The sequence below is a fragment of the Corvus hawaiiensis genome, chromosome 18, assembly GCF_020740725.1.
Source record: "Corvus hawaiiensis isolate bCorHaw1 chromosome 18, bCorHaw1.pri.cur, whole genome shotgun sequence".
Classification (NCBI taxonomy): Eukaryota; Metazoa; Chordata; class Aves; order Passeriformes; family Corvidae; genus Corvus; species Corvus hawaiiensis.
This window is the reverse complement of record NC_063230.1, coordinates 1,712,832-1,725,545: the sequence shown is the minus strand read 5'-3', so window position 1 is coordinate 1,725,545 and position 12,714 is coordinate 1,712,832. Positions and strand designations below refer to the sequence as shown.

Here is a 12,714-nt window from a genome sequence, read left to right as displayed (position 1 = left end):
GTGTTTTCCTCACCTTCTCCTCTGGATTAGATTTTCCCACCCTCTTAGCAAGAGCTGATGCCAGGAATTGGTGTGTCCAACCAAAAACCGCGCAGACTCCAAGACTGATGCCAGGAGAAGCTGAAGCAGCTTCCAGGAGCGGCACTTGTGGGATCCAGGGTGTTCCTGGTGTGTCCCACATTGACCTCCCCAGTTCACACCACTGCGGGGGAATGGACAGGTTGGGAGAGGTCGAGACAGCAAAGCTGAGTGGGATTTGCAGCTGGAGAAGCTGGGGTAACTCTGGGATAACTCTGGGATAACCTCTGCTGGCAGTGCCCACCTTCACACCAACAAATCCTTCGGCTCCCCTCAATCTTCCCTTCCCTGCATCCACCTGAATCGTGGTTTTCTGTGGGGTTTTTTTGGGGTTTTTGGGGCAGGGAGATGCCTGCAGGGAGAGCGGGAGGTTCAGACACCGGCTAATCCTGTTAGGAAGCCAGTGGTTATTGCAGGGCTTCCAGTGGGACCTGCTAAATGAACTGTAATTCTGTAATGAGATTTCCTTTTCCCGGCCAGACTAAATGTTCTTGGCCACTGGGAATAAGAGGTCGGGGAGAGAGGCGGGGGGGAAGAAGGAAAAAAATAAAGAGAGAGCAAGAAAAAGAGGAGGGGGAGCCTGGTTCAGCCTCCTCTCTCTTGGTTTCACCGAAGGTTTGAGGAGCTCTGGTTCTTGTGGCTCATTCCTGCACCCCGGGAGAGAAGCTCGGGGCCAGAGGCTGCCCTGAGATGTCCCAGGATGGGACCCTGAGAGCAGGAAAAGCACCTCTGAGGTGGTGTTATCACTCCAGAGTCTGGAGAAGGTGGGAGAGGCTTCTTAGGAAGGGGAAACAGGGAGACACGGAGAACAGCCTCTGGAGAGGCAGGGATTTCTTTGTGGGAGAGTGGAATTAACACCGAGAGGCGTCCAAAGGGGGGTTATTCTGGTTTGTAACTTCAGCAGGGAAAAGTCAGCAGCCTCCTGATGTGTGGTCATCACTCGGGGCTGGGGCAGCTCCGATCCTGTCCCGGTTCTTCCCTGGGACACCTTTGGCACTGGAGTGAGGCCAGGGCAGAGGAGAATGTGACCCCTGGCCTGGGCAAACTGGGGGGTTCAGGTGAAAATCCAGGGCAGGGATTGGGGTCAGCTCAAAGATCATCAGGACCCTAAATCCCATCCCATTCCAGACACCTTCCACTATCCCAGGCTGCTCCAAGCTCCAATGTCCAGCCTGGCCCTGGGCACTGCCAGGGATCCAGGGGCAGCCACAGCTGCTCTGGGCACCCTGTGCCAGGGCCTCCCCACCCTCCCAGGGAACAATTCCTTCCCAATATCCCATCCAGCCCTGCCCTCTGGCACTGGGAAGCCATTCCCTGTGTCCTGTCCCTCCATGCCTTGTCCCCAGTCCCTCTCCAGCTCTGCTGGAGCCCCTTTAGGCCCTGCAAGGGGCTCTGAGCTCTCCCTGGAGCCTTCTCCTCTCCAGGTGAGCACCCCCAGCTCTCCCAGCCTGGCTCCAGAGCAGAGGGGCTCCAGCCTCCTCTGGACTCCTCCAGCAGCTCCAGGTCCTCCCGGTGCTGGGATCCCACTGGATGCATCTCTCCCACACTCCCAGTACCGGTCCCAGCGATGCCCCAGTGCAGTCCCAGTCTCTGCCATTCCCACATCCCTCCCTCCCTCCCCCATCCGCTCGCGGGTGTCCCCAGACTTCCCAAATCCGTCTCTTTTCACTCTGGCGTGCGAAGCCTCCCTGGGGAGCAGAGTGGGGCTGGGAATGCTCCGTGCAGCCCGAGGAGCAGGGAGAGATCCAGCATTTTGTACCAGCCCCTTTCTTGCTCCATCCCGGTCGTGTCCGGGGTTTGTTCCTTTCCTTCCTGGTCTCTCTCGCTCGGATTTTGTCTCTCTCGGCGCCAAACAGAAGCTTTGGTTTGGCAGCCCCAGGCTGGGCTCCTCGTGCTCTGGCTGCTCCATTGGGGTGAGAGTTTGCCAGCCTCCCCCTGCTCCTGGTGGTCCCATGGAACCCCTGGGCTCTGCCTCTCATCCAGCAGCCACGTGAGGAACAACAGGGAAGTGCTGGGATATTTTTATTTTTCCCTTGGAAGTTCGGCCCCGGGGGTGCTGCGAAGCTGGGGGCTGACCCTGATCCTTTGCTTCCCATTTTTAAAATGGGAATTGGGGAGGAATTGGTTGTTTTCCAGCCTTTCATGGGGCAGTGCTTGGCTGGCCTGGTTATTTGTGAGGTTGTTTTTCCCGTTTTACTGCATTTTTACCTCCAATCCCTCCCCTGGGCTGCATGGATGGGCACCTCGCAACTCCCAACTTGCCAGCCCTTTTCCAGCCCATCAGCTGCTCCTGCTGCAAAACGCCCTGGGATGAGGAGGGGAAAATAACATTGCTAAAAATAACATAACAGAAAAAAATAAAAATAAAATAACATAAAATAACATTTTAAAAAACATAAAATAAAATAAAATGAAATAAAATGAAATGAAATAAAATAATATAACATAAAATAACATTTTAAAAAAACATAAAATGAAATGAAATGAGATAAAATAAAATAAATAACATAAAAATGAAATAAAATAAAATAAAAAACATAAAGTAACATAACATAAAATTTAAAAATAAATAAAATAAAATAAAATAACATAAAATAACATTTAAAAAACCCACAAAATAAAATGAAATAAAATAAAATAAATAACATAAAATAAAAAATAAATAAAATAAAATAAAAAACATAAAATAACATAACATAAAATTAAAAAATAAAAAAAATAACATAACATAACATAATATAATAAAATTAAATTAAAAATGGAGTGGTTTGGATGCTGGCTCTCCTGAGCACCTCTCCTCCCTCCTGTTCCTGATTCTTCCAGAAAAACATTGTGGGGCTGGGTCTGTCCAGCCTGTGGGGCTCCACCCTCCCACCCAGGCTTTTCTCCAGGAATATTCCAGCCTGGAATGAGCCATCCCCAAGAGCTGGAGGGCGTTAAGGTGCAAGGAAAGCCTGGAAATCAAACCAGGTGGGGCCCCTGCCGTGTTTTCCTGGCATGGAGAGCCAGGATATCCCAGGATTTCACCTCCTCCCACTGCGAACTGACCCGGATCCAGGTCCGGGCAGTGGGATCGGGGAGATCTGTGCGTGCCCAGCATGGAGTCATGGAATGATTTGGGATGGGAGGAACCTCACAGCTCATCCCGTTCCACCCACCCTCCGCTATCCCGGGTGCTCCAAGCCCCGTCCAGCCTGGCCTTGGACACTTCCAGGGATCAGGAATGCTCTCCCTGCCTAGGATTTATCCATGGCTGGAGGAAAACATCTTTTAGTCCCCCCAAAAGCAGCTGTTTGGGATTTCTGGGCAGCACTTCCACCCTTGGTGGAGTTGCCACCACCCTCCGGATGTATCCAGAGGGGGAAATCCTCCGGATTTTAAACACAGGCACAATCTCCCTTCTCCAACAGCACCAAGATTTTGGAAGGTTTTGGGGAACTTTCTTTTTGGGGATCCCTTTGGTGTCCCTTTCCTATGGGAGCAGGGCGCATCCAGCCGGGCTTTATCCCTCTGCCTCATCCTGACAAATCCCGCTAAATTCAATGGGAGACCTCAGAAATAGGATGGGTTTGGGAGCTGTGGGAAGAGGGTGGCTGGAATGGGTGGGATAACTACAGGGAGCTGCAATTTGGGCTGAAATCCACCCGTGGGATCTCACAAGGGCACGTCAGGGATGCTTTGGACAAAATCTCCATCCACCTCATTAGAAATCCCAACCCTGCGCAGGGATGGGGTGCCCAGTGCTGGAGGGGCTCCCGGGGTGACCCCAGTGAGCTGCTGAGCCCCAGTTCCCCCCCATAACTGGGACCAGTCCTGCTCCCAGGAGCCTGGAGTCCCGGGGGCTGCACATGGGGCGGGATTTGGCTGTTGAACCTCTCCCAGGTGAACCCCTGAGCTGTGCCTGGAGGTGGCCAAAAAGCCGAATGCTGAGTTTTAAAATCTTTTTTGGGGCCTGGCGTATCCAAACCTGCTGCTGGGGCTCTGTGCCGAGCTCTCCTGGCCGGGCTGGCGTTTGTTGGCTCAAAGCAGAGTGGGTTGGGACAGGGTTTCCTTCTCTTGGCTGGGAAGGAGCTGTTAAACACCTTCAGATTCCAGCAGTTTCAGTATCCCATAAAAGCCGTGCCAGAAATAAATCCAAATTCCTGGAACAGCACCTGCAAACCTCTCCTCAGTTGGTGGGAAGGCTGAGCAGAGGGTTTTTGTCAGGTTTGGGGAAGAAAAGGGGGGAATTCCCACAGCTTTGTCTCTTGAGTTCTTGTTTGTCCCCCCTTTTTTTTTGGGATTTGGGCTGGGAAAGATCCACGGCAGCTGTTTGGAATCAGCCAAACGGGGCTGAGTTAGAGGTGAGCCTCACTCAAGGCTTTTTTGTTGTTATTGTCATTATTATTATTATTTTGCTGGGCTGTATTTGGGGCTGGGATTCACCTTCCCCCCCGTCACCTTCTCCTTGCTCTTTGCTGCTCCGTCCCGGCTGGAAGAAGCCAGGATATGGAATCATGGAATGGTTTGGGTGGGAAGGGACCTTAAAGCCCACCTCATTCCCATGGGCAGGGACACCTCCCACCATCCCAGGGTGCTCCGACCTGGCCTTGGACACTGCCAGGGATCCAGGGGCAGCCACAGCTTCTCTGGGAATTCCATCCCAGCGCCTCCCCACCCTCGCAGGGAACAATTCCTTCCCAAAATCCCACCTAACCCTGCCCTCAGGAGGGGCTCACCGCTCTCTCCTCCCTGTGGGGTGCCTGAATTCCCTGTTTTATTGAGGTGGGAGCAGGGAACTGGAGCCTCCTCCCACCCCCACCCTGCGGGGCTGCACCGAGGGGCTTTGCTGCTGCGGGGTGGATTATTTTTGTCCTATTATTTTTGCCTCCTTGCTCCTCTTTAGAAACGAAGGACTCGGCAGCAGCTGTTCCCGTGCTTTTGGGTTTGCTTTGTGCTGGTTTTTGCAGCGAGGGCTGTGCAGATTTGCCTTACCAGGCGCGTCAGGCTGCTCCAGCCCTCGCCTCTCCTCCCCGGCCCTTTTTACCCACAGCCCCGGCTGACGCGGGGCCCTTTCCTGCGCTCGTCACCACCCACCCCGAGGTCCTCCAGTGAGAACTTTTCACTTCAGATTAAGGATTCGGAGCTTTTCAAAAGAGTCTTTAACCTACAGCCCTCAGAAATGTGTCACCTCATTGGGAAAAAAAACCCCCACTAATTTAAATCTCTAAATTTCCTGTTTAAGGTTGACTCGAGAGTGATTTTCCTGGTTTGCAACTATGCCAAGAACGGATCTAAAGGTTCAAAGGGGCCGATCGGGGGGGCCCGATCCCACTGGAAAAGGAGCGGGCTGGAAATAGGGACTCAGATGGCACAAAATCCTGGGAACTGGCTGGTTTTAGCTGGCTTTAATGATCTCGATTCTGCTGATTCCAGTGGAGTCGCGGAGCTCTGCTGCTGCTGCTGCTGCTGCGAAGCATCTGCCCCGAAATTCCAGCTGCTGGGGATGGCTCAGCTCACACACTCGTGCTTCAAAACAGGGTTTGCATCTGAATAACCAAGGAGTGTCTCGAGCCCCTTTTCAGGCTGCCAGGCGAGGTTTTAAAGCAGGGTTTTTTTAAAATCTGAATTACACCCCGGGTTTACAAGGAGTCCTTGAACTTTGGGGCGTTTGTCAGCCCTTCAGCACGTCCTTAAAATGATAATGAGAGCAGTTCGGGTTTTGATGGGAAGGTGGTGGGGCTTGGGGCTGGAGGAAATGTGATTTTGAAGGGAGAGGGTTCATATTTTGAAGTAGAATTTTAAAAGAAACGCGAGGGAAGACAGACGGGTCCTTCCCCGCCCTGTAACAGCGATGAAACATGAATTCATCCCCCTGGAATTTCTTGTTTGTGTGCTCCCATAATCTCATTTCTTTGGTGTCTGTATGAAGCTCGAGATAGTTGAATGCCAGGAGCCAAATTCTCTCGGACTAATATCTTTTTATTAGATTTGCTGCGTGCGTGTGCGCCCACGTGTGAGAGAGAGAGATCGCCCTTCATCGCCCACCTCGTGCCCTCGGCAGGGGGAGAGGAGCTCCCGAGGAATCCTTCCAGCAGCGTTTCCCAACTCTGACCCCCCAGGGCGGCGAGGTTTGGGACATAAAACTGGCTTTTGGTGGGGTTTGCAGGTGTCGTGTTGGATACTGGGCTTTGTGCTGGGAGATTTCTCGTTGTCACAGCTCCGCCTGGTCGCAGAGGGCTGTGACAGCTTCTGGAAGTGGGGGGCAAAGAGCTCCCACCCCAAAAATGTCACGGGGATGGACAAGCTGGGAGCTGGCCCCGGGATGTTTCAAAAGCGAGCTGCCCTGGCCGTGAACTCCCAGGTTTTAAGGATTTGATCAAAGCCCAGTTTTGCTCCAAACCTGGCTTTGATGAACCCCCGACCTTTGCCCCGTGCAGGGGGGACGGTGCCAGAGAATCCCCCGAGCCCGCAAAGAGGGGATTGCGGAGGGGCCAGCGGCTCCCAGCCGTGGTGACGGTCACAGCAACCCTTCCCCAGCCCGGCAGAGCGCCCGGGACTTCCCAGGCTGTGCCGGGGGCTGGGGAAAAGGAAAGAGCGAAGGCTCACTGCCACCTCCAGGCAAAGCCCAGCATCGGCGCTCGCTCTAAACTGGAGCACAGACAGACAATCCTGGGATTTGTCCCAAATCGCCGCATTGGCAGTGCCAGACCCCCCATCAGCTGGTGCGCGCGTGTGCGCGCGGTTCCGCGGCTCCGAAAGCTTTAGTACAAATATGTTCAGCCCTTGCTTTAGTCCGCGGGCTTTAATCCCCCGCACGCATTTCCAGCCGCGTGGAAATAGCAGCCCAGTAACTCCCGAGCCGCGGCTGCCGGGGAGATTGTGTGTGTGATCCGTGCCGAGGCCACGGGTTCCTGAGGATCTTAGGGACAGCCGAGCATCCTGAGCGGCACATTCCCGGCGGATCCCAGCGGGCTGGGAGCTCCGGCTGAGGGATCCAGCTCCAGCTCCTCGGCACGGTCCCCAGAGAGAGGTGGGTGAAGGAGAAGGGCGGCAGGAGAGGGGGAAGAGCGAGATTGGCGGGGTGGGAAGGAAACTTGGGCGTTAAATGCTGGGTTTATGTTTGGTTTCTATCCCTAACCTCTGGCAGCATATGGCCGGCAGCGAGCGGCGCTGAGCGGCTTCCAGAGGAGAGGGAGAACCGGGCAGCAGCGCTGTGAGGGGCAGGGAGGCGGCTCTTCCCTCTCCCGAGCAGTTTTGGAGGACAACTCGCCAGGCAGCGCCGCTTGAATTTGCTCCCAGCTGTGGGAAAGGGGGAAGCAACTTGTATGGACGGGAGTGGCTCGGCTGGGCTGGGAATGGGGGGGCTTCTCCAGAGCTGGGGGCTGCTCCCTGGGGCTGCCCAAGGGGGATGAGGCGGGACGACAGGGACACGTTCCCTGGGGAGAAATCCTGTCCCCAGGCGCTTTTTGCTGGAGGGAGGAAGGTGCAGCCCTTTGCTGTCGCACCGGCAGCCGTGTCGGGAAGGGGCTCGCTGGTGCGGGTGTGCTGGGGAGGGGCTCGCTCCACCTTCCCCATTCACAGCCCAACCTCTGCCTCCTCAGTTGTTTATGAGCCTCCAAGCCTTCCCTTCCCGGCTGACTCACGGCTTCCAGCTGGAGGGAAAGGCTACCTGGGGCTCCTCCCTGGCGCAGGGGGAGCACAGGACACGCACAGGCCGCCGGCTCCCTTCCAGCAGGGACACTTCGCTCCTGGCTCACCCGGATTTCCGGGCAGCAGCAAAGCTCCAGATGATCCCAAACCGAGCGTTGTCCCACTCGGTTTCCCGGGGGGAAGGAGGCGCTGCCGTGCCCTGTGGGGATGTGGCCCAGGGATGAGCAGGGCTCTGTTCCCTGGGATTCTGGGTTGGTTCTTGGGCTGGGATCCCGCCGAGGGTGGTGGGTGGGAGAGCTGCTCTTCCAAAGCCGTGTCCCGGAGCGGCACGGGGAGCTCTGCTCCCCTGGGTCAGCGCTTGGCTTCCTCTGATGGATCTGCCTCTCTGGCAGGAGGAGCAGGAGGTGCTGGTGGCCGGAGCCCGTGCCGTGTGTTGGGGTGGCTTTGGCTGTGCAGAGTCCCCTCAAACAGGCGACATCACAGGCACCAGCCCTGCGTGCGCCTGCATCCGCCCGCACCCCTATCCCAGGAAAACTGCTCCAGCCTCCCTGACCATCACCAGCCCACAGCGCCCTGCAGCTCTAAGGCTCCGAGCTGTGAGCCCTGGAGGGAGAAGGGTTTGGGCTTTTCCCAGCCCAGGCTGAGCTGCCCGTTGCCAGCCTGCGCCTGGGTCACGAAGTCCTTTGTCACCGGTGTGTGCCCACTCCTCGCTGCCCGGGGCAGCGTTCCCTGCCCGGTGGATCAGAGCAGATGTCCCTGCTCTTAGATGAGTCCTCCTGGCCCTAAATAGGCAGGATCGCGTTTTCATTAGCCCCAGACAGTGCTACAGCCTGGTCTCTGTGAGGAGGGGCGGAACGGGGGAGGCAGCCCCAGTTCCGCTGCTGCGTTTGCCCGTCCTCTCCACCTCTGCACAGCTCCTGGTGAGCCGGGCAGGAGCGGGGCCGCTCCGTTCCCCCCTCGCCGTGGGAAGTTCTGTAATTGGATCGCCCGCTGTGCCGTTTGTGTTGTTTGCCTGCCTCTGGTGAGGCGCTGGGGCTGCCCGGGCTGGGTGGCACCGGAGCTGCCGGGCACCCACGGGCTGGGCGTCTTCACCAGGCTCAGGACACCTCTCCCTGCTCCAGTGGGAGCTGTCTCCTGGGTTTGGGAGGAGGCTGGAAACAGGTGAAGCTCACACCCCTGCCCGAGAGCCCGCTCGGTTTATATAATATTATATATATCTATAATTGTGTGTTTGTTGTTGCCATGGGAATGAGCACAATCGCAAAGGCTCGAGACTGATGTCAAGCCTGGGTCTGCTCTGGGCCGTGCTGGGGGCAGATAAAGAGTCAGGAGGGGAAATGGGGTGAGGAGACCCTTTGTTCTCTGCCCCGTGTGCAGCCCAGGGGCAGCTCCGGCAGCTGAGGCTGTCCCAGAGCCGCCTGGATCCGGGCTGGGACGATCCCAAAGGAATGGTGGTGTGTGCCCTGGGCACCGAGCAGCCACGGGGGGCTTCCTGCTGGCAGGAAAAGAGGGGGGTTTTCTGCAGCATAACCTGCCTGGGAGCAGGAATGTGGGGGGCTGCAGCAGGGCTGGGCAGGGACCTGGGGACCTCTCAGCCCCTCCGTTCCCCCCGGGGCAGGCAGAGCCCCCCACTCGCCCGGGGCAGGCTGAGTCAGGCCCGCGGGGGGTGAAGCGGAGCCTGCGAGCAACAAGTGGGGCCCGGGGGGTGTCTCTGAGCTCCTTAATTGGTGGGGGAGTTGGGGGGGAGGTGGGCGATGCTCCCCGGCAAGGGAAGGGAGGGAGGGAGGGAGGGGGAAGAAAAGCCCCGCTGGAAATGAGGTTATATAAAAGATGTATGATTTGGAGAGCAGAGTGGCTCCTAATGAGGGCTGCACCGGCTCGCTCCACACCCATAAAAACCCTGGTTGGACGTCAAAGCGGATTCGTTTCGGTGATGCTGGGATAAAGGGGCGCAGCGAGGACTGGCTCCCCCCCTGCCAGCCCTGCCGAGTCCAGCGCCGCGCCGGGCTCCGTCCGTGCCGAGCCGCCGGGAGCGATGCGGGGCCGGCCGCGGGGCCGGGGCCGGGCACGGCTCCTCTCCGCCGCACGGTAGGTGCCCCCCAGCCCCGCGCCGGGCGCCGCTTCTCCGGGAAACTTTGCAGGGGCTGCGGGACCGTGCGCCCCGTCGGAAGCGCCGCCGCCGCCTCCGGGCACCGGGGCCTCGCCGCTCCGCCGTGCCCTTGGCCGGGGGAAGGGGAGGCACAGCGGGACCCCAGCCCTGCCGGTGCGGGCAGCCGGGCTCTGCGGAGCGGGGCACACGCGTGGGACCTGCCCGGTGAAAGCCGCTTTGCTGCTCCGGGTGGCCGCGCCGAGAAGCGGCTCCCACTCGCCCGCCACCCCCGGGACACGCTGTGGGTGTCCCCCCCGGTCCCTCAGCACCCCGCGAAGTTCCTCCAGCGCCTCCGAGCCCGGCTCGCCCCGTGGCCTCGCTGAGCCGGCTGCGGGAACCAGAGCCTCCCTCTCCCGCAACTCGGAGCAGCAAGTTGGGATGGGGCGAGGGGGCTGCACCGGCGGAGGGCACACGGTGTGCCCGGGCCGGGGGAGGGCAGGCAGGGACACGGGGACGGAGTGCGGGCGTGGCAGGCGGGCAGCGAGCCCGGGTCAGCGGGCACTTTGCCCGGGGAGGGCAGCGAACGGGGCCGGGGCGGGCGGGCGCCGGGAGCGGCGGTTTTCCGAAGTGGGATTAGCAGGGGCGTTTATGGGGAGGGCAAGGGGGCAGCTTCCGCAGAATTTCCGCCTGCCGGGGTGGAGGGCAGTTTTCCCCGGGGATGCCGTTTCCCGGGAGAAGGCGGTTTGGGGCCGGGGGGCATTGTCCCGGGGCAGCGGCGGTGTCCCGGGGGGATGAGCCGATCTCCCCGCCTCGCCAGAGCTGTCCCGGGTGCTGAACGCTGCGGCCGCCGCCGCCCGCCCCGAGCGCCGCGGCCCTCGAGCCTCCGGACCCCGACGGGGAGGGCTTGGGATTGCAGATGCCACCAAGCCCCGTGCTGGGCTGGGGAGTGGCTCACGCCACGTCCTGCCCTCGCTGTTTGCCTTGTCCCTCGGGGCCGGGATGTGCCAGCTGTCCCCAGGGTGTCCCCGCTGTCCCCGGGGCGCTGGGGTGGAAGCAAGACCCCCATTCAGCCCGGGTGGGGGGGAAGAGAGTCCCCAGCGAGGCTCCAGCCCTCGGGGTGTCCTCTTGATGGCTGGCTCCTGTCCTTTAGGGAGAGCGGGGACTCAGTCTGGATCTTACCCCTTCCCTCTGCCCGCCTGCACACCAAGGTCGCTCTGGATGAGCCGGGAATGCGGGCGGGAGCTGTTGCCGCAGGGATCAGAGGCGACGAACCCCGCTCGCCCTGTGGCTGCCTCGGCTGGGTTTGCAGCCGAAAGCTTTTGGTTCTCACTGGCAAAGCAGAGGGAAAAGAGATCTTTGTGCAGGCACATCTGGAACAGCTGGTGCCGGGGTGGGTGTGCGCTGCCCCGTCCTGCGCCGGGTCCCTGCCTCGGCTCCCCGGGCACCCGCAGCCCAGGCGCGGACATTTTCTCCCAACGCTTCCAAGTTATGACTGTCGGGAGGAAATTCTGGCAGGCGACTTGACAACGCTCTGCCGAGTCCCCGAGGAGAGGATCCGCCTCTCACCGAGATGGAGGGGAAGCGTCTCCTTCCTTCCTTCCCGGGGGAGCAGGGGCTGTCTGGCACGGGAGACGGGGAGATCGCAGGGGCAGCTGCAGCGGCCGGGGGCTCGGCTGCTTTAAACACCAGCTCCTCTTCCTCACCCACATTCCCGAGTGCCAGTGGCTCTGGCAGACGGGAATCTACAGGGATGATCACACAGACGCTGCAGGGAGGCTTTGGGAGCAGGGGGGAAATCACTCACCCGGCAATTTCTACCCGCACCTTTTGTCGGTTATCATTTTCTGTTCAAGGTCTCCGGTGGGGAAGCCTTATTTAAAGAATTCAGGTTTGCATCAGCGATTTCCTCCTCCCTCTCTTTCCTCCCAGCTTGTGTTTCCCAGAATATTTCCTTAAAGACGCCACAAACTCAGGCACAGACTCTGCAGTTCTGAAACGCGCCGATGTTTGCAAACAAACTCCCGGTGCGGAGCCGCTTCCCCCGCGGCCGTGGGGTTGGAGGGGGCAATTCCCTACTCCCGCTCTGGGAGAGGCATCACCCCCCCTCTGGAGCCCAGGAGAGGGACAATTCCTGGTGCCCTCTGGATTCTGCTTATTCCCTCTGCCAGCGCGAAGGCCGTGAGGGAGAGGCCATCTTAGGCAGAGGGGTTTGGGCTGAATCCTCCTTGGAATCCTCACTTGGAATTAACGTTGTGTGGCCGCTCATGGGGAGGGCTTGGTCCTCCCTCGCCCTCGGGGCCATTTTGGCCCTGTCAGATCTTTCCTCCCTCCCTCCCCCGCCCCGCTGCTTTGCTTGTGTATTTTGTCTTTTCCGTTTCAGTGGTGTGTCTGTACAAAGGCTTAGGAAATCTGCCAGATTCCCTAAATCAGTGCCTGAAAACAACTATTTTTAGTAACTGATAAGTCACATGAGCTCAGCTCGCACAGATTAGCATTTACCTTTCCCGAGTAACGAGGATATTGTTTGATACTTGTTGATACCATAAAATTTTCCCTAAAGATACCCAGCCCCGATAACGAGGAGCCGGCTTGCAGAGGCGGCTCCGAGCGGAGCTCAGATGCCTTTGTTCTACTCCCACTGCTCTGGTCGGTCGTATCTGTGCATTCAATCAAATCTATAGATGCAATCTGATCCCTCCAAAAATAAATGTATTGTGTCCTGAAGAGGCCTGGGAGCCACTGTCTGGCTGAGGCTGGATAAATCACGCTCGTTCCAAATGAGCCCTGATGGGCCGTGTGTGATAAGGGACCCTGGGCTGTCACCCTCCGTGGGGTCTGCCTCGGGATGTGGCTGTGGGAAGCCCAGGTGTCACCAGGATGGTGGCTCTGGATGTGGAGCGCGGAAAGCTGCGGGT

The 12,714-nt window shown here is 58.5% G+C and overlaps 1 protein-coding gene across 4 annotated transcripts in view; it reads left to right on the top strand.

Moving 5' to 3' along the window:
- NOS1 (nitric oxide synthase 1) overlaps positions 1–12,714 on the top strand; it is a 72,281-nt gene that overhangs the window by 7,244 nt on the left and 52,323 nt on the right. For 2 of the 4 annotated variants that reach the window (XM_048323272.1, XM_048323269.1), the window contains exon 1: positions 6,786–7,090. The exons of 1 other annotated variant lie outside the window; for it this stretch is intronic. The gene's annotated coding sequence lies outside the window, so the exon portion shown is untranslated. Of the gene's footprint in view, positions 1–6,785; positions 7,091–9,746; positions 9,799–12,714 lie in introns of those variants that run through there. One more of the 4 variants, XM_048323271.1, reaches the window with a different exon arrangement.